Genomic DNA, 18,564 nt, shown 5'->3' on the forward strand with positions numbered 1-18,564 from the left:
GGCGCGTCGTCGGGCGGCGCCGCAACGCCCCCTGCGGCCGCGGGCGCCCCCGGGCGGCCGGGCGGACTCAGGGCGCGGGAGCGGGAAGGCCGGGCCCCGAGTCCTGCTTCCCTGGTCAGGCCGGCTTTCCACCAAGACTCCCCAGCGAAGCTTTATTTCCGCGGAAGGCCTGGAGCCGACTTTGTGCAGACCGACTCTCCCCTGCCTGCGCAGAGGGGCAACAGTTCAGCGCCCCAGCGAGGGATGGGCATGCAATGAGCGGCAGGGTTCAGTCTGGACTGAAGTCTCAGCTCTCGCATGGTCCACTTCATGTCCCCGTGCCTGGATTTCCGCACACATTAAAATCCGAAAAGGGTAATAATACAGGGACCCGAGCCCAGGCGCGTGCGGAGGAGCTCGGACTGCGGAGGCCCGGACAGAAAGACACCGGCCATGTCTGCTTTTGCTTCTTCGTAAATGACCGAGTGTTTCTGAGCGCCTATTGTATGCACTGTAAGTGGAGGGGCTGTGTTCCCCACCCCCCCACCCCCGAACCCAACAGTGAATCCTGGGCGGCTTTGGGTGCTCCGCAGAAAGCCAGGGCTGGGTGAACAGGGGAGAGAGGCAGGAGGGATGTTACTTATGCTCCTCTGGGGGCAGCTACTTGAGGAAAGTGAGGGCCTTGGCCCTTTGTGCAAAGCGGACAGCGTGCAGGAGGTGCTAGGTGAGTCCCAGGGCGAGTGCGGAGCCCTGCGGAGGGGCGGGGGGAGCACGGGGCACCCAGACCACGCGGAGGATGCGATGCAGGGTTCTGAGCAGAGAAGGGGCGCCGTCTGACATTTCACAAGGATCCCCGCAGGCTGAGTCCTGCAGGGAGGCCCCGAGAGGCTGCTGGAGCCGCAGGTCCAGAGAGGCGGGCGCAGGGCAGGGGAGGTGCACGGAGGTGGCGGGTTCCAGCCGCATTCGAAGGCCGGTCTGCTGGGGCTGCGCTCAACTTGGTTTTTCTCAAGCAGCTGTGAGCTAGACTTTGGTGACAAGGGGAGGACTTCCACAGAAACGGGGGGGACTTCCTTTGGCGGGATCCTGCGCCCAAGCTGCCCGCTGGGCACAGAAGCGGGAAGTTGATACCGGAGCCCAGCGAGCGGTCAGCCCCGGAGTCTCCGGAGTAGGCTCAGGACCCCATGAGATCATTTAGGGAGTGAGTGGGAACAAAAGGCGAGGCCAAGGAGCAAGCTGAAGGGGCCAGCCCCGCGAGATCGGGAAGGGAAGACCAGTAGGGCATTCTGGGAGACCCGCAGGGGATTCTGGGAGGCCAGCGGGGGATTCTGGGAGACAGTGGAAGATTCTAGGAGACCAGCAGGGGATTCTGGGAGGCCAGTGGAGGGTTCTGGGAGGCCAGTGGAGGATTCTGGGAGACCAGTGGAGGATTCTGGGAGGCCAGTGGAGGGTTCTGGGAGGCCAATGAGGGATTCTGGGAGGCCAATGAGGGATTCTGGGGAGGAGGAGCCAGATAGCAGCGTATCATCTTCTGGTGGAGCAGGCCGCCTGCCCACCCTCCGGGGAGACTGGGGTCGGCCCTGGAACCTTGGCCTCAGCACTGGGGACAGCGCGTGACCGTTGAGGGCTGTTTCAGTGGGCGGCAGTGGGAAGGCGGCTGGAGCGCTCGCTAGAAAGAGACCAGAAAGGATCCCGAGAGACCGGAGTGAGACCTAGGACGGATCTAGACGGTGCGTGCCGACGACTTTTCATGGGTTTGGCTTCTAAGAAGGAACAGAGGAATTGGGGATGGGAGAGTAGCAGGAGAGGGATGTGGAATCAAAATCGGCTTTTTGTGTGATTTTGTTTTTTCGGAAGACAGCTGTGACCGCATGTTTAAACACCAGTGGGGGCCGGCGCCGCGGCTCACTAGGCTAATCCTCCGCCTGCGGCGCCGGCACCCCAGGTTCTAGTCCCGGTTGGGGTACCGGTTCTGTCTTGGTTGCTCCTCTTCCAGTCCAGCTCTCTGCTGTGGCCCAGGAAGGCAGTGGAGGATGGCCCAAGTGCTTGGGCCCTGTACCCGCATGGGAGACCAGGAGGAAGCACCTGGCTCCTGGCTTTGGATCGGTGCAGTGCATGGGCTGCAACGCGCCGGCCGTAGCGGCCACTTGGGGGGTGAACCAACGGAAAAGGAAGACCTTTCTCTCTGTCTCTCTCTCTCACTGTCTAACTCTGCCTGTCTAAAATAAAAAATAATAAAAATAAACATCAGTGGGAAAGGTTTAGCACTGGAAATCAAGGGTTCCACGTGTGGAAATTAAGCCCCCAATGTGTGGCATGGAGTTGGGGGGGAACTTAATCCAACCATAGTGTTTAGGGGTGGGGCCTTTGGGAGGTGATTGAGGATTAGGTAAAGGCAGGGGAGAAGCTGGTGGCTGTGTGGGAAGAGGACTCATACACGCGTGTGCACACACATGCACACACACACACGTGCGTGTATACACCAGTGGGCTCCCTGTCTCTGGCCTTGTGCTGCCCCGTGCGGGGTCTGGCCTTGGCTGCACGCCTGGTGGGGCTCTCAGCACCAGGACTGCCGGGCAGCGTGGGCACAGAGGCAGGGAGCCAGGTGGGTGAGGGGCAGGGAAGTCAGTCCCGAGGGCCTCTGGTTCTTCAGCGAAGCAGGAAGCAAGTGCTGTGAGAAGTTTCTGGGGAGAGCAGAGGTGTGCAGGGTCATCTCCGGGCTGCTCTGTGTTTCTCACCAGTCACACTTTGCTGGGAAGGTGGCAAGCCGGATTCTCCTATAGTCATTTTTGCTCCATAATTCCGTGGAGGGCTAAGGGGTGGGGCGGGGTGCGCAGGGAGCACTGGGAGCAGTGGGAGGCACTGGTGGGTCAGAGGATCTGGGAATCAGCCTTGTTTGGGGAGCGAGCAGGAAAGGAGGAGGTGCAGGTGGACAGCCAGTTGCCTGCGCAGCCTCTCTAATGGGAAATCCTGTTGAGGTGCAGATTGGTCTTAACATGTGGGGAGAGACCCCTGGTTCTGCATGATTGGTCCTAATATGTGGGAGAGACCCCTGGCTCTGCATTTCTAATAAGCTGGGATGGGGGGGGGGTGCTAGTTAATCTTCTTATTGGCATGATACCAAAACCTCAGTAAATGTAACTATACTAGGCTTGCTTGTGAAGATGGCTAGGTAGGTAGGTACGTAGATGAAACACCTAAGTAAAAAAGATGAAATGTAAATAAAAAGGAAAGTCCAACCCAACCAAGCAGCTTATCTCAAGCCTGTTGGGAACACTTAGAAAAGCCAGGTGGTCCTGTAAGGAGGAGGCCTGCTGGGCCTAGGAGGCAGTCTGGGTTCAGAGAGACACCAGCTGGGGAACTGCCCCGGGCTGGGAGGGCTGCTGGCTCGCCCCTGGCTCTCTGCTCCTCTCTGCTGACTGTGGGAGTGGGGGAGGCCATGACTGGCCCTCTATCCTAGTCAAGACTCCAAGGGATATCTAATTTTGAAACTTTGTTCATTAAAGACTTTACCCCGCATCATTTAAAAAGAAACTTTTGTAATTTATTTTTATTTGAAAGGCAGAGTGATGGAGGGAGTCAGAGACATAGACAGAGAGATATTCTATCTGCTGGTTCACTCCCCCAAATGCTCATACAAGCTGGGCTTGGGGCAGGTCAAAGCCAGGAGCCTGGAACTCCGTGCAGGTCTCCCTTATGGGTGGCAAGGACCCAGGTACTTGAGCCATCACCTACTGCCTCCAGGTGTGTGTTAGCAAGAAGCTGGGTCAGATACAAAGCAGCCAGGACTACAACTGGCACTCTGATATGGGATGTAGGCATCCCAGCTGGCAGCTTAACCTGTTGTACCACAATGCCCAACCTGCAATTTTTTTTTTAAATGCAGGTTCTTTTAGTCTTTTTAGTCCCGAAGAGCAGTTTTGACTGTGCCAACATTCCACCAAAATAAGCCTGGACTATTTCTCACAGAATAGAATGCATGGGAATGGCTAATCTCACACCCAGGGTTTTGATTCCTTTGCTTTAAGGGTCAGAGTAGGAGTCCTGATTAACCTCTTAATGGGGATAAACTCAACAGAACTGAGATTTGTAGCAACAAGGTGGCAGAAATTTCTGGAGCAGGGGTTTGCAACAAATTCTGAAACTAAGCTGGAAGGAACTGTGGCATTTGACCTCTTGAATTTGCCTGGGGGAGACACCTTCTGAACACTTCTCTTGGGCTCCCTGCAAAGCCCTTTCTACTAACATATTTGTGGGCACAACCATTTTCTAGGACATTGCCCTACCTCTTCATCTTGAAAGCTGGCAGAGTGCCTTTGTTCTCCTGTGCTCTGCCCCCAGATGGCAAGGACCTAGCGCATGGTCCTCATTCTCTGCCCAACAGTGTTGGGTCTGTGTAAATTTCCACTCCTCTCATTTCCCTTTCTCTCCCCTTTAGAGTCAGGGAAGGCACCTCCCTGCCTTAATCAGATCATCTTCAAAAGGACTTTGGGCCCTGACTCATAGCTGCCCATCCACCCACCCCACCCAGGGCCCGAGTTCTCCCAGGCAACACAATGGCACCCATCTGGTCTGTTGGATCATGGTTCCCTTGTAAGCTCTGGTCTGGTGACTTTCACTTCCGCTGCGCTGCAACAGCTGCGTGGGCAGCCCCGCCCCGGACACTGCCGGCACTGGAGCCACTCTCCCTTTGAAGCCGGACTCTGAGCTCTGTGTACTGACGCTTCCCACCACCTGCCCTTCCCATACCCTCACACTCGCCCCGCCTGCTCCAGAGCTCCTCGAACCTGTTTACTCAACTCATTCTTTATTTTTTTTTAATTTTATTTACTTGAAAGGCAGAGTGACGGAGAGATAGAGGGAGAGACAGAGATCTTCCATCTACTGGTTCACTGTCCAATGGGTCACAACAGCCAGGCTGCAGCCAAGAGCCAGGAAGGAACCCCATCCAGGCCTCCCATGAGCGTGGCAGGGGCTCAAGTACTTGGGCCGTCTTCTGCTGCTTTCCCATGCGCATTAGAGGCAGCCTGGCGTGTCAGAGTGAGACAGCAGTGATGTGAGGGTGACGACGAGGGAAAGACACGGGGAGACCCTTTGTCGCCGACTGTGAGGCGGAGGAAGGGGGTGTGAGCCGGGGCAAGAGGAGCCTGTAGACACTGGGAAAGGCAAGGAACTGGACTGTTCCCTAAGCCTCCAGGAAGAGCCAACCTCGCCGACCCTCACTGTGGCCCAGTGAGACTGGCTTTGGACTTCTGAGCTGCAGAGCCGTCCTCTCCTACAGCCATGAGACTGAAGTCCACACACATGTGGTGATTTCTCTGAGCGGCACGAGGAAATACACGCAAGGTTGTGAAAGGTTATTCTTTTACCCACTGTGTAGTTTGCCTGGGGAACAAAGGTTCTGTATTTGACCAGAATAACCTTCTCTGGTTCACGCTGACTTTATGATAGCCCTTGATTATTTAAGAGAACAAAGTTTTCTCACTTAGGAAAAAGTCAGATTCTTCATAATCATGTTACCCCTCTCCTTTCTCTCTTTTTTCTTTTTCTTTTTTTTTTTTTTTTTTTGGGGGACAGGCAGAGTTAGACAGTGAGAGGGAGAGAGACAGACAAAAAGGTCTTCCTTTTCCACTGGTTCACCCCCCAAATGGCCACTACGGCCAGCATGCTGTGCTGATCCGAAGCCAGGAACCAGGTGCTTCCTCCTGGTCTCCCATGCGGGTGTAAGGCCCAACCATTTGGGCCATCCTCCACTGCCTTCCCGGGCCACAGCAGAGAGCTGGACTAGAAGAGGAGCAACCGGGACAGAATCCGGCACCCCAATCGGGACTAGAACCCGGAATGCCAGCACCGCAGGAAGAGGATTAGCCTAGTGAGCTGTGGTGCTGGCGAGCCTTCTCATTTGTTTAAGAAATAGATATGGTAACTCTAAGTTGTCAAGTATTGTCCCTTGACATCTTTTAATAGTTTGCCTTCCTCACATTTATTTTTTAATTTTACATATTCATTTTCTTTCTTTCTTTCTTTCTTTCTTTTTTTTTTTTGAAAAATAGACAGACAGACTGATCTTTCATCAGCTTATTCATTCCCTAAATGCCTGCAGCAGTGACGGTTGGACCAGGCCAAGCCAGGAGCCCAGAACTCCATCCAGCTCCATGTGGGTGACAGGGAGCCGTCACCCGCCGCCTCCCTGGTGTATTAGCAGGAAGCTGGAAGAAAAGCGAAGTAGCAGGGACTCCAGCCCGATGCTCCCGTAGACAATGTGAGCCTCCGAATGCCTGCCGCTCCCCGTAGATTTTTAAATGATATGTTTTGTACCTAAAACTGCCTTTGATGTTTCCCAGAGGAAAAACACTAACAATTTGTCCTCTTACTTCGCACAAAAGAGAATCATTGGAAATGCTTAGTTGTATTTGATTTGTTACTTTTGATGAGTTGTGTAGGAAGAGTTGTGGAAACAGAAGAGACACTTTGCTTTCCTCAGATTAAAGTTGTATGGTAGGCCAGTGCCGCAGCTCACTAGGCTAATCCTCCACCTGCGGCGCCAGCACCCCGGGTTCTAGTCCTGGTCAGGGCGACAGATTCTGTCCTGGTTGCTCCTCTTCCAGGCCAGCTCTCTGCTGTGGCCCGGGAGTGCAGTGGAGGATGGCCCAAGGAGGAAGCACCTGGCTCCTGGCTTTGGATTGGCGCAGCACACCGGCTGCAACACACTGGCCGTAGCGGCCACTTGGGGGGTAAACCAACGGAAAAAGGAAGACCTTTCTCTCTGTCTCTCTCTCTCACTAACTCTGCCTGTCAAAAAAAAAAAAAAAAAAAGTTGTGTGGTAGAATGCTATAAAATACAGGTTTTCAGGAATTGTATGCTATGTGGGAAATTCCTAGAGACTTGTCAATGCCTCGTTGTCCATGATGTGCTTTTATTTTTTTAAGATTTATTTATTTAACTTGAAAGTCAGAGTTATACAGAGAGAGGAGAGGCAGAGAGAGCGAGGTCTTCCATCTGCTAGTTCACTTCCCAGTTGGCCGCAATGGCTGGAGCTGAGCTAATCTGAAGCCAGGAGCCAGGAGCTTCTTCCAGGTCTTCCACGTGGGTGCGGGGGCTCAGGGGCTCCGGCCATCTTCCGCTGCTTTCCCAGGCCATAGCAGAGAGCTGGATTGGAAGTGGAGCAGTCAGGATTCAAACTGGCACCCATATGGGATGCCGGCACTGCAGGCGGCGGCTTTACCTGCTGCGCCACAGCACCAGCCCCTCATGATGTATTTCTTGGTGCTGCTTTCCCAGATCTTAGACAACCATAGTAGAATGTTATCAGTCATGATTTCAGCTGTTTCTTTAAGTGGTAACCCAGTCACAGCTTCTTTGATTTGAATCTAGTGTCTCTGAGGCCAGCAGTTTTCATTTACCAATGGAGTGTTATTAAACTTAAGATCTATTCTAAATGTATAAATCTCTTTACTTGAAATGCTTTTATGTATCTTTATATAGTCTTAATGTGTTTGAACATATGTTTAGTAATGATAAATTATGTACCAATATTATTATTATATATCTGAAATTTTATATTATATATTGTTATATATCTGAATTTTTTCCTGTAAAAAGATTGTTTTTTTTTTCTTTTTTAAAGCAAGAATTACAGAAAGAGAGAGGCAGAGATTTCCATCTGCTGGCTCACTCCCCAAATGGCCACAATGGCCAGGCCCATGCCAGGTTGAAGCCAGGAACTCCATCCAGATCTCTCACTTGAGTGGCAAGGGCCCAAACACTTGGGCTTTCTTCTACTGTTTTCCTAGGGGCATTATCAGGAGCTGGATTGGAAGTGGAGCAGCCTGGACTTGAACTGGCACTTATATGGGGTGCTGGCATTGCAGGCGGCAGCTTAACCTGCTGTGCCACAATTCTGGCCAGTTCTTTTGTTTTTATAAATTATATACAACATCTCCTATTTAAAAATAGGGTTATCCATTATGTTAATAGGTCTATTTTTTTTTTTCTTAATTTGAGAGACAGAGGAATAGAGATAGAAAGAGAACTCCCATCTGTCGGTTCATTCCTCAGATGCTTGCAATGGCTGGAACTAAAAACTCCGTCTAGATCTTCCACATGAGTGGCAGATCCCCAATTACTTAAGACACCACCTGCTGCCTCCCAGGATCCACACCAGCAAGGAACTAGAATTAGGATTGGAACTGGGATTGAAACACAGGCACTCCAATATGGGATATGGTGTCTCAAACAATGTCCCAACCTCTAAGCCAAATGCCCACCCCTTTCATCTAAAACATTTTAGGCTGATTTTACTGTTTTGTTTTGCACGTCACAGAAACAACCAATTTTCCATGTCAGTTGTACCATCCTTGTTATGAACTCTGAGCAGGTCCTTCACATTTGAAACTTGTCAATAATAGGTTAACCACAGTCATTTCATTTTGCCATCTACAGATAGTTTTTTGTCTCACTCTGGTACTTCCTTGAAAGCTCTTACAGTCAACTGCAGACCACAGCGTCTCGTCTTCCACCAAGAAGGGGTGTGTCTGGGCAGTGTGGTCAAGACCTCTGCTGGGTACGTCGGGGAATAAGCTTGTGACAGCATCATGTAATCAGCTTTGAGGCCATACCAGTACACTGAGTCAGGATTTCTAGATCTCCAGCTGAGATACCAATGAATGCATGAGATGAATAACCCAAATCCAGTGCATCAGGGATTTATTACCTGAGACTGAATGAACTATGATCAAGGATTTTACTTGAAATATATATTTATAGGATATATTTATTTATCTGAAAGCAGAGTGACAGAGAGAAAGGGAGGGAGGGAGGGAGGGAGGGAGAGAGAGAGAGAGAGAGAGAGAGAGAGAGAGAGAGAAATAGTTCACCTGCAGATTCACTCCCCCAGTGCTTACAACAACCAGGGCTAGGCCAGGCCAAAACCAGGAGCCAGGAACTCCATCCAGGTCTCCTGCATGGGTGGCACAGACCCAAATGCTTGGGCCATTATCTGCTGCCTTCCCAGGATGCACATTAGTAGGAAGCTGGATCAGAAGCAGAGGAGTTGGGACTCCAATCAGGCGCTCCAATCTGGGCTGTAGGCATCCCAAGCAGCAGCTTAACACACTGTGCCATATATTGTGTTTGGAGCATTGTTGATATTACTTTGATGCCCTGTGCCCTGGATGCCTGAGAAACCTACTTTTCCTGAGCTGTCTGTAACTCACAACAGTTTTGGCTATACCTTGGTAACCAGAGCAAACCATGTGTGACTATTTTATTCTCTCTCCTTGACTCCTCCAAAGTTCAGAAATTCTCATTAAACATTCTTTTAAAATAATTTTTGTTTGTTTGAGAGGCAGAGTGACAGAGAGAGAGGGAATGACAGAGAAAGAGATCTTCCAACTGCTGGTTCACTCCCCTAAATGGGTAGAACAGCCGGAGCTGGGCCAGGCTGAAGCCAGGAGCCCAGAACTCCATCCAGGTCTGCCACTTGCGTGGCAGGGGTCCAGGTACCTGGGAAATCTGCTGCCTTCCTAGGCCATTAGCAGGGAGCTGGATTGGAAGTTGTACAGCCAGGACTTGAGCCTTTGCTCTGATATGCAATGCCAGCCTCGCATGTGACAGCCCAGTCCACTGTTGCCATAGCACTGGCCCCTCAGTGAGCATTCTCAGTTCTGTGACAGTGTAATCATTTGCACAGGTTTCCTGAGAACTTGTTTTCCCTGTTAACAGGACATAATTGGAGACACCGATCACATACTCAAAGCTTTGCTTGGAATATCCTATTTGAGAACAAGGCTCATTTAACCAGGCATGACCCGACACTTTTGAGCAACTAGGGTTGTTTTTATGGAGCCAATGCGTACAAGATCTGGGAAAAGTGGCCTGGAACCTGGCTTGCAGAGTTCCCAGCCTTGCAGGTGAATAAGGAAGGTCAATTATTGGCAAGCCCCTGAGCTTCTAGATACAGTGCCTGGGGGACCCTGAGGAGTGGAATTTGCTCAGACTGATAGGTACCAGCAGTGAACGTGATGTTAAGTTCTTGACTTGATTTCCCAACCTCAGGATCCGTTCAGAATTCCTTCCTTCCCAAGGCTTCCAGCAAAGCAAACAGAAGGAGCTCAAATGGGAAATGACCATCCTCGCCATGAGACTGGTCTAATTTTGTGACCAAGAAGAATCTGTCTTTGAGATTATCCTAATGAAAAGCGAGGTGACTGAAAAGAGAAATGCTGTGTTTCCAGACTCCTGGTGAGCAGACACCAGCCCTTCTCCTTGCCTCTGAGTTTTCTCATGCTTCTTTCTACACGGCAGGTGGCCGGTGACTATGCAGGCTCTGTCTGATGAGATTAATGGACTTCCTTCTCATACCCCTTGTGGATAAACCAGTTTGAGTGCCAACTTTTCAAGTGGACTGGATCCTGTTGTTGATCCTTACCAAATGTCTACTTCCTCCGGTTTTCCTCATATCTGACTATTAGGGAGCATCAAGGAGTCCATGGAAAAATGGAATTAAAGATAAAGTCATTTTGGTGCAAAAGTTTTGAACTCCATGCATATTTTCCCATAGTACATTTTCCATGAACTTTTTGAAGATCCCTTGTACACACCCTTCCCAACAAACCTGACCCATTTTCCTTCCTACAGCCTGAACTGGCATCACCAGGAATTAAAACCTGACTGCCCAGATCCCTGTCAGGACTCTGGGCTGCCTTGGGGGTGGCCTTGTCTCACAAGATATGAAGTTCTGAGAGCTGAAGCCCCATGACTTGGCCTAAACCTCAGGAGACCCAGCAGCTTAGCAAACCATGGACGAGCCATTGGCTGGACCACAGAGGAAGTCCATCCGCCAGAAGGCTCCAGTCCTCCATGCCCTCCTGGGAGGAGTAGCAAGACCGTGGATACACAAAGTCATCAACATCTCAGCTCCGTCTCAGAGACTCAGGGAGCTGTGCTGAGGGGTTTTCTTCTGCTGACCCCTTGGAATTCACAGAACTGGTTCCTTCTCAGGGTTCAGCTCCTGGCCGTTTGCTTTAATACTGCTTCTACGTTATTACTTTTCTGTTTCGGACATCCATCTTTTAGGATGCCTGGGTCTCCAGGACCCTCAAGCAGCTCAGCTGTCAACAGATGGCTCAACAGCTTTTGTGGGAACAGCAGCAACAGGAGTCCTAGCAGGACTGTGTCTTAGGCGCCGGTTTGGAGATTTGCGCTTTCTCCGAGCTGTTAGTGATGAGCGACATTCACCCGGGGCCAAAGCTGGGACTGACAATGCCGAACTTTACCCGAGCCTCATGCAACTCGGCAGCGATGGTTAGAAACACCACCCTTTTGAGTTTCAGAAAGAGCGAGCCAGCCGACCACAGAGCGCCAAGCTATTCTCTCGATTCCTGATAGAAGACCAACCTCCATCCATCCCATGATGCTCTTGCCTACCTGCCTCTCTAAGACCCCAGGCTCCCTGCCTCGTCTTTGAGATGTTCCTTGGGAACGGAACTTCTCCTTATCTCACTAGCCTGAATGAAGTCACTTCCTTAATGATCGGGTAATTTTGTGTGCCACAGCCAGTGAGTGCCTCCTTTGGTGGCGGCAGCCAGCACCTCACCCATGACTGTGCTGCTGGAGGGGCAGCCACCTGTGCCCCGGGGCTCTTTCCAGTGCTCCTGTGGCTTAACCTGTGTGCAACCACTTTTCAGAAGCTCAGGACGTGAGCCAACCCAGAGAGGGATGCCTCGGTTAGTGGAGCAGGTGGAAGGGAAACGCCTGCCTCCCGTGCTGACTGAGACAGGAAGGAGTCAGTCTGAGATACTTCTGGGCTGAGACAGTGGTGACACATGCCCAGTTATGCCTTTATTGGAAGGAGGAAATAATATCCAGCCTGGACAGGTATTGGGTAGAAAGCAGGCCAAGTCAGAGCTGGGCTGGGGCAAGTGCTGTAAAATGTGCAAGTTTTAAACCCACAGATCCCATCTCATTGCTCTTCTCAGTGGAGAGAAGGCAAGGAGGGCTCCCTTGGGTAGCATGTGCGTGGTCAGGGGTGTTTGAAGGCAGGGATCAATGGGATCTCTCAGCTCTGTGACTTTGCAGGGTGGATTTTAGCAAGGGCATGTGATGTAAGGACAAGGAGACCCTGATAATGTCACCATTCCATAGCCATCTCTTGTTGCCCGAGAGGAACCCAGGAGTTCCTGGATTCTTTATTGTCCGTTTCCCCCGGTGAAGTAAGTGTCAGGGATCTTGTCTGTTGCAAGATCCCAGGGACCAGCAATAACCAGGAAGCCCCTAAGAATTCTTAGGGCCCTTGGATGTTGTGTGTGGTGTTCCCAAGCCTAGCACAGTACTTGGTACCCGGGAGGCATTTCATGGTGCTTGGGCATCTGTCCTTCCTGTGAATCACATGTTCTGGGTCTTATAAAGGATGACAAAGCAAGAAAGCTTGCTGGGTAAGACAGGGGGATGGGGTGACTCTTGTTACTTGGACTTGTATACACAAAGTTTTAGCCAAGTGGTTGCCTAGAACCCTTTTGGAAAACTCCAGTCACTGGGAGTCAAATGCCCACTTTTAATTAGCCAAGGCTGGGTTTTCCCGTCTCAAGCCGCAGTGCTCAGCCATCAAGGCCACCTGCTGCAAGTCCCGTTGAGTTCATCTCTGCCAGCCTTTATGCCTGTCTCAAAGTAATTTGTGTGCTGGGAGTTGGCTTTGAACAGAGCGGATTCTTTGAAAAACAGGCAGAAAAACCAAAGTCCTTTAGCAATAAGGTAGTCCCATATACGTGGCTGGGAGGTGTCCAAGCCAGGCAGCCCCAGGAGGATTGAGTTAGTGTAGGTTTGGATGAGGGCAGAAGAGAGCAGGTTCTTGGTTTCCGGGGGAGTTCGTGCTTGCTTGGTGGGGGTGGGGGTGGTGTGTCCAAATTAAATTCCTTTTATTTTGAGGGCAGCCCATTGACAAGGCAATGATGGAAAAGTGAAGTTTTGGATACCAAAGGGAACCAGAGAATTTTGATGTCATAAGGGTTTGTTACTGAACTGCAAATACCTGGTCAAGTCAACCTCAAGTGAATTGACTGATATTTGGGGGAAGGGATGCTGACTGACATGTGATAGAGATAGACCTAGGAAATAACCGTAGGTCAGGGCACCAGCCGAGCACAGCTTGGCCCCTGCCCCAGGAAGCCTCGGAGGCAGGAGGGCCTTCTTTGCTGGCACACACAGACCCACACTTGAACTGTTCGCCCTAAGAAAGTTCAGCTTCACAAATGGACTGGATTGGTTCCATGGGTTGAAAATGGTGAAGTGAATGAAGGTCTGTTACTGGGATGGCCTAGACTAGGGTCACCAAGACAGGGTCCGAGGCCCGGTAAGAAACAATGGCTCAATGTGTTCACAGGGGTTTGCACGAGGGAACAGCATAGTTACAGCCTAGCCTCCCTTCTTACTAGGTGGATCTCTCTGGGTGGTCCCTGTCGTGGTCCTGCACGGCCCTGTTTCAGCTTCAGTTGCCAGTTTTCTTTCTTTAGAAGAACATTAGTCCCTGGTGGGCACGTTCAAGTACCTCTTAAGTCCCCACGGTAAGCTTCTTCCAGGTTGTCTTGAGTGGAAGACCTGAACTTCAAAAGATGGATGTAACCATCTTGCTCTGCTTTGCTGTAAGTGGGATGGACGATGCCTACCTAGGATCGTGTTGGTTGCAAGAAAGTAGAAGAGCTCCATGTCCAAGTAGCTAAGTGAGGATGAGACAAGGGCTTCCGGTTAGGTGGGGCTAGGAGCAGTGGGACATTGAGCAGAGATCACAGGTAGCAGTCAAGGGGCTCTGTGGGTATGCGCATGGCAGTGGTGGGATGCCCCAGCATCTGGGACCCATCTGTGCCATGCCACCTGTGCATATTAATGTAGCCCAGCATCCTGAAGGCTCCCTGGCACCCTGAAATCTGTGGTGACAAGCATCAGATTTACCTGCATAGCCAGATTCTTTGTGGGTCTTAGAGCAGGGAACCGGGTTTGGGTTGCTGGCAAAGGACTTTGTTCTTGGGGGCTGGGAGGAGACAGAGGACAAAAACATCTATTATTAAGCTGAGGAAAATGCTGTGGTTGCCTGTCTGGCTGGTGACAATGTGTGGTGGGGGTTTGTGTATATGAGAGTGAGTATATGCGCACAGTTGTAAAGGAAGTGCAGCAAGAGGCGACCCCTGGCTCTCATCCTGAGACCCACTGACTCACCCCAAGCAGTGCCTGCCGGGCTGGAAGGCAAGAAGAGGTGGTGCTCTGTAAACCTGGCCTCTCCTGCTGAGTCCACTCCCTACCAGAAAGAATGCGCTGAGTCTGCCAGGTGGGACCAGCTCCAATGCGGGCATGCATAACCTCCCACTGAAGGGCGGCCAGTGACCTCTGCTGCCTTCTGGAAGAAGACGGACCCAGGGGTCAGGGCTATGGGGCCAGTGGCAAGTGGCAGCCATGGCTGGAATTGAGCCTTCTCACGATTCTGCTGTGATGGGAGAGTCTGGGGAAGCTGCAGCCACTGTGCTATCATCCCACTGCTTGTCAGAAGGGAGCGTTCAGACCCTCCTAGGATGGTACAGAAGATGGGCTCTGTCTAGTCCAGGCACGGTCCAGGCAACAGCGTTAATCATGACTCATGCCATGAACTGGCGCGACAGGAATGCAGCTGATGGACTTGGCCGCTGGCCCTCACTTGCCATCAGTGCCCCAAGAAGGAGCTGCAGTATCTCTAGCTATTTTAGGGCTGATGCAGAAGATATCTTTGTATTGCCAGTGTGCGAATACCATGTAATAGTACCTAAGGTACATAAAGTGTGCTGGAGAGGGCCCAGATCAAGTCAAGTCCATCACATTGAAACCTGATGTCTCCCAGGCCAAGGAGCCATGTGTACAGTTGCCGTGTCATGGCAACCTTTGCAAACCCGGCTGTACCCAGCCGTACCAGTGCCACCTCCATGGCACATTCCATGGCCACTCCCAGGATCGTTCAGGAACATTTCCAGCCAGTCTGGGAGCCAGCCCAGGGATATGCCCTTTGTAGTAAGTCTTGGACTAAAAGAGATAAAAATTAGTTACACAATGTATGAAGCACCAGCAGTGTAACATCTTCACTCCATGTGTCTAGTCTGACTGGCTCATCTCGGTTCTTGCCGCCAACACCATCCTAGGGAGGCGTCTCCCACCCTGTTTACATTGGAAGCATAGCCAGATGGTTACATCCGTCTTTTTTTTTTTTTTTTTTCATGAACAGATAGGTTTATTTCAATAAGTTTGAAACTCTTGCTTTTATGCAAGCGTACTACAGTAAGTATATCGGGAATTGACAATGCCCTACACTGTCAAATGTATAAAGTTATGCATTTGTATACAAATGTATAAAAGTTCCTTTTGCACTTTCTTCAACACTGTGTTGTCCACTTCTGCTTTGACCTCTGCTGAGTCGACCCGGGCTGCTTCTGCGGGGACTCTGGCATCTCAGGTGGGGAGGGGGCGAGGGGGCCTGAAGTAGACCTTCCCCACGTCATAGACAAGCCGCCATGGCCCAGGACTGGTGTCTGGGGTTACACATACCTCACCCCACCCCAGAACACAAAGCTAGAGTGTGGGTAGATGAGGTATCTCTAGTAATGTAAACTCTCAATAAATGCACTACTACTCCTGATCGTAATTGTATGCCCCTGGTTAAAATTACCAGCCAGATTAACTCTAACACCATGGAATGTTTCTAATTAAAATTACATTAAGACAGGCTGATTTCTGACTAAGCATTTCAAATGAAGTTCCAGCACTGATTGCCCTAACCAAAATCAGCTCCAAAGACATCTTGATCATATTAAAGCACGGATTATGTCATAGAAAACATTTGTAAACATGTGGCTCTTTGCCAAGCTCTCTCGCTTATGATTAAAAATAAGTTCTACGTTCTTGTATTATCTGTTTTCTGAATACCAATCTCCCATACAACTTTATTTAGCAGAGTTGGCCACACTTACACAAAACTGAGCGTTTTTACATTTGATTTATTCTGCCTTAGAAGTCACAAAGCAATTGGCAATTCTGCCTCTAAAGCAATTCATTAATAATTCCCTTGCCCCAAAATAATGACCACCCAAGTCACTACTTACACGATTTCTGCGTAAGCTTATTTGTGCTGATGTTTCCAGTGCCCTTCCTAATTCTTCTAACTGAAGCCTGCGGAACCACAAACATCTGATCTCCTGCAGAACCTCTCCAGATCGATACAGATCGGATTTTGATTTTACTTTAAAAATTACTCCATTCCATTAGCTAATGAGATGCTTTTATAAAAAACCTTTCACAAACCAAATTAAACTTTCAAATAGTAAACTCAAGTATATGTACTCAGGTAATCACACACCTACAGTATTTTAAGATAATGGGTATGGTTCAGATGGAACAGGGTGGCACCTGACTCGACAGTTAAGAACCTGCATCCCTTAGGGGAGTGCCTGGGTTTGAGTCTCCGCTCTGCTAACAATTCAGCTTCTTGCTAATGTGTCCTGGGAGACAGCAGGTGATGGTTCAAGTACTTGGGCCTCTGCCACCCATGTGGGAGACCTGGGTGGAGTTCTGGGCTCCCTTGGCTATTGTGGGCATTTGGGGCATGAATCAGCAGATGGAAGATCTCTCTTTCTCTCTCTGTTGTTCAGCATTTTTTTTTTCCTAAAGATTTATTTATTTGAAAGGCAGAATTGCAGGGGTGGAGGGGAGAGAGAGAGAGAGATATCTTCCATCCACTGCTTCACTCCCCAGTGGCCACAACAGCTGGAGCTGTGCCAATCCAAAGCCAGGAGCCAAGAGCTTCTTCCAAGTCTCCCACATGGGTGAGGTAGCCCAAGCACTTGGGCTATCTTCTACTGCTATCCCAGGCCATAGTAGAGAGCTGGATTGGAAGTGGAGCATTCGGGTCTCGAACTGGCACCCATATGGAATGCTAGCACTACAGGTGGAGGCTTTACCTGCCACACCACAGCATCGGCCCCATCAGCCTTTCAAACAAACTTTTAAAACACAGAAGGCCAAATTGAACACATCCCTGTGGTGGTAGGGAAGGGAGAGGAGCAGAGAGCTGAGGCCAGGGCTGGGTTCTCAGCCCCTGAGCCCATCTGGGCAGGCTTTCCCGATCTCCCGTGCACCTGACACACTTCCTTCCTTTAACAGTCAACAGGGAGGAGCTTTGCCCCAAAGTGTTGTCTCCATCTTCCGATTAAAAAGAAAAGTCGTATTTACAACTTCCAGCTTGACAATCATCAAGGTCTGTGGTTTATCGACTTGGGTCTCTGGCTCCCTGGGGCCAAGGACTCCTTCTTCTCCGGGATGCTGTGCTGTGCCCTTGTCTGAGTCATCCTTGAGGCTGGATCCCTGCACTCACCCCCTGCCCTTTGGTGGGGCCTGGAACCAGCACCTCTGAGATTCCCGTCACCACAGGGAGGTGCCGACGAGGGCACGGACTAGTACTTCACCTTCAGGTTTCCTTCTCGGCGTCTTCTCTCACTCTGTCTCTTTCTCCATGCCTCTGTCTGTCCATCCACCTCTGCCTCTTGCTCTCCATCCTTCTGTCACTGTGTCCGCTTCTCTGGCTCTCTCCTCTGCGTCTCTGCCTCCCTCTCGCTGTTAATCTCTTTTTGCCTCTGATTCTGTCTCCCTGCGTCTGTCTCTGTCTCCCTCCGGGCTCGGTCTTCGGCCTTTATCCCGCCTCACTTGCCAAGTCAGTGCCCTTTGCCAGGGCACCTCCCAGGCCTACAGTGACAGCCGTGTGGAATCTGAGGGTAGAAGCCAGATGGCTCACAAGGACTTTGAAGATTCTGTTTTAAAGTCATGGGAGTAAAAGTAGTGATTAAAAAAAAAAAAATCCGTGCATGGGTCCTGTGCCAGGGGCATCTCCTATGTTGTTTCTGACCCTAAACGAAGAAATGAGATGCCTTATTCCGTGGCACCCAAGACACTTTGCTTGTAGGACCACCATTATATCACATCCTTTCAGACAAAAGGCCCACCGTCTACACCGCAACCCGCCCTTGATGGCTGCCTGCGTCTTCATTTCAGCCATGCTGAGACGTGCAGGGACAGAAAGGGCATGGAGAGGTGGGGAGCAGGGTGAAGGCAGACGAGGAAGCTGAGGACAGAGGAGCCCGGAGCCTCCTTCGAGGGGTCGGGCTGTCCCCAGCCTCTGTGTCAAGCTTGGAGGCCTTTTTCCTCCAGCAATATCTGCTTTCCCACCTGCTTGTCCCCAGGAACACCAGAAGCCCCCTATCACCGACTGGGGCGGGGCACCTGTTCAGCACTGGAACTGCTGCCCCCGAGGCCACCTCCCCATGTCCACCACAGAGCCTGGTACGGGACTGTGTGTTCCGCGGCCACTCTGAGATTGCTGGCCGTGGTGGGGTTGGCATGGAACAAGCGGGCACTGGCCGTGGCCACCAAACCCACCGCGGTGCTCCACTTCTCTTTTTTAAAGGATTTATTTATTTATTTGAAAGGCAAGAGTTAGAGAGAGTGAGATTTGATCTGCTGGTTTCACTCCCCAAATGGCCACATTGGCTGGGGCTGGTCCAAGCCAAAGCCAGGAGCCAGGAGCT

The 18,564-nt window shown here is 50.9% G+C and overlaps 2 long non-coding RNA genes across 4 annotated transcripts; one reads left to right on the forward strand and one right to left on the reverse strand.

Annotated features, from left to right (window-relative positions):
- The first annotated feature begins 58 nt into the window (after positions 1 to 58).
- LOC103348900 (uncharacterized) lies at positions 59 to 15,888 on the forward strand. Of its 3 annotated transcripts, none has more exons than XR_011387064.2 (4): positions 59 to 492; positions 6,030 to 6,238; positions 8,420 to 8,540; positions 9,701 to 15,888. It is a non-coding gene; the product is annotated as an uncharacterized LOC103348900 (long non-coding RNA). The 3 variants fall into 3 exon arrangements; XR_016231859.1 differs by having other exon boundaries at positions 60 to 492; positions 8,456 to 8,540; XR_016231860.1 differs by having other exon boundaries at positions 60 to 492; positions 10,034 to 15,367.
- On the reverse strand, positions 6,876 to 17,643 carry LOC149127255 (uncharacterized). Its single transcript, XR_016231861.1, has 2 exons — positions 17,449 to 17,643; positions 6,876 to 7,126 (listed from the first exon to the last, which is right to left on the reverse strand). It is a non-coding gene; the product is annotated as an uncharacterized LOC149127255 (long non-coding RNA).
- Between the last annotated feature and the right edge of the window lie 921 nt (positions 17,644 to 18,564).

This window comes from Oryctolagus cuniculus, chromosome 3, assembly GCF_051225735.1.
Source record: "Oryctolagus cuniculus isolate XC-2025 breed Fujian yellow rabbit chromosome 3, ASM5122573v1, whole genome shotgun sequence".
Taxonomy (NCBI): Eukaryota; Metazoa; Chordata; class Mammalia; order Lagomorpha; family Leporidae; genus Oryctolagus; species Oryctolagus cuniculus.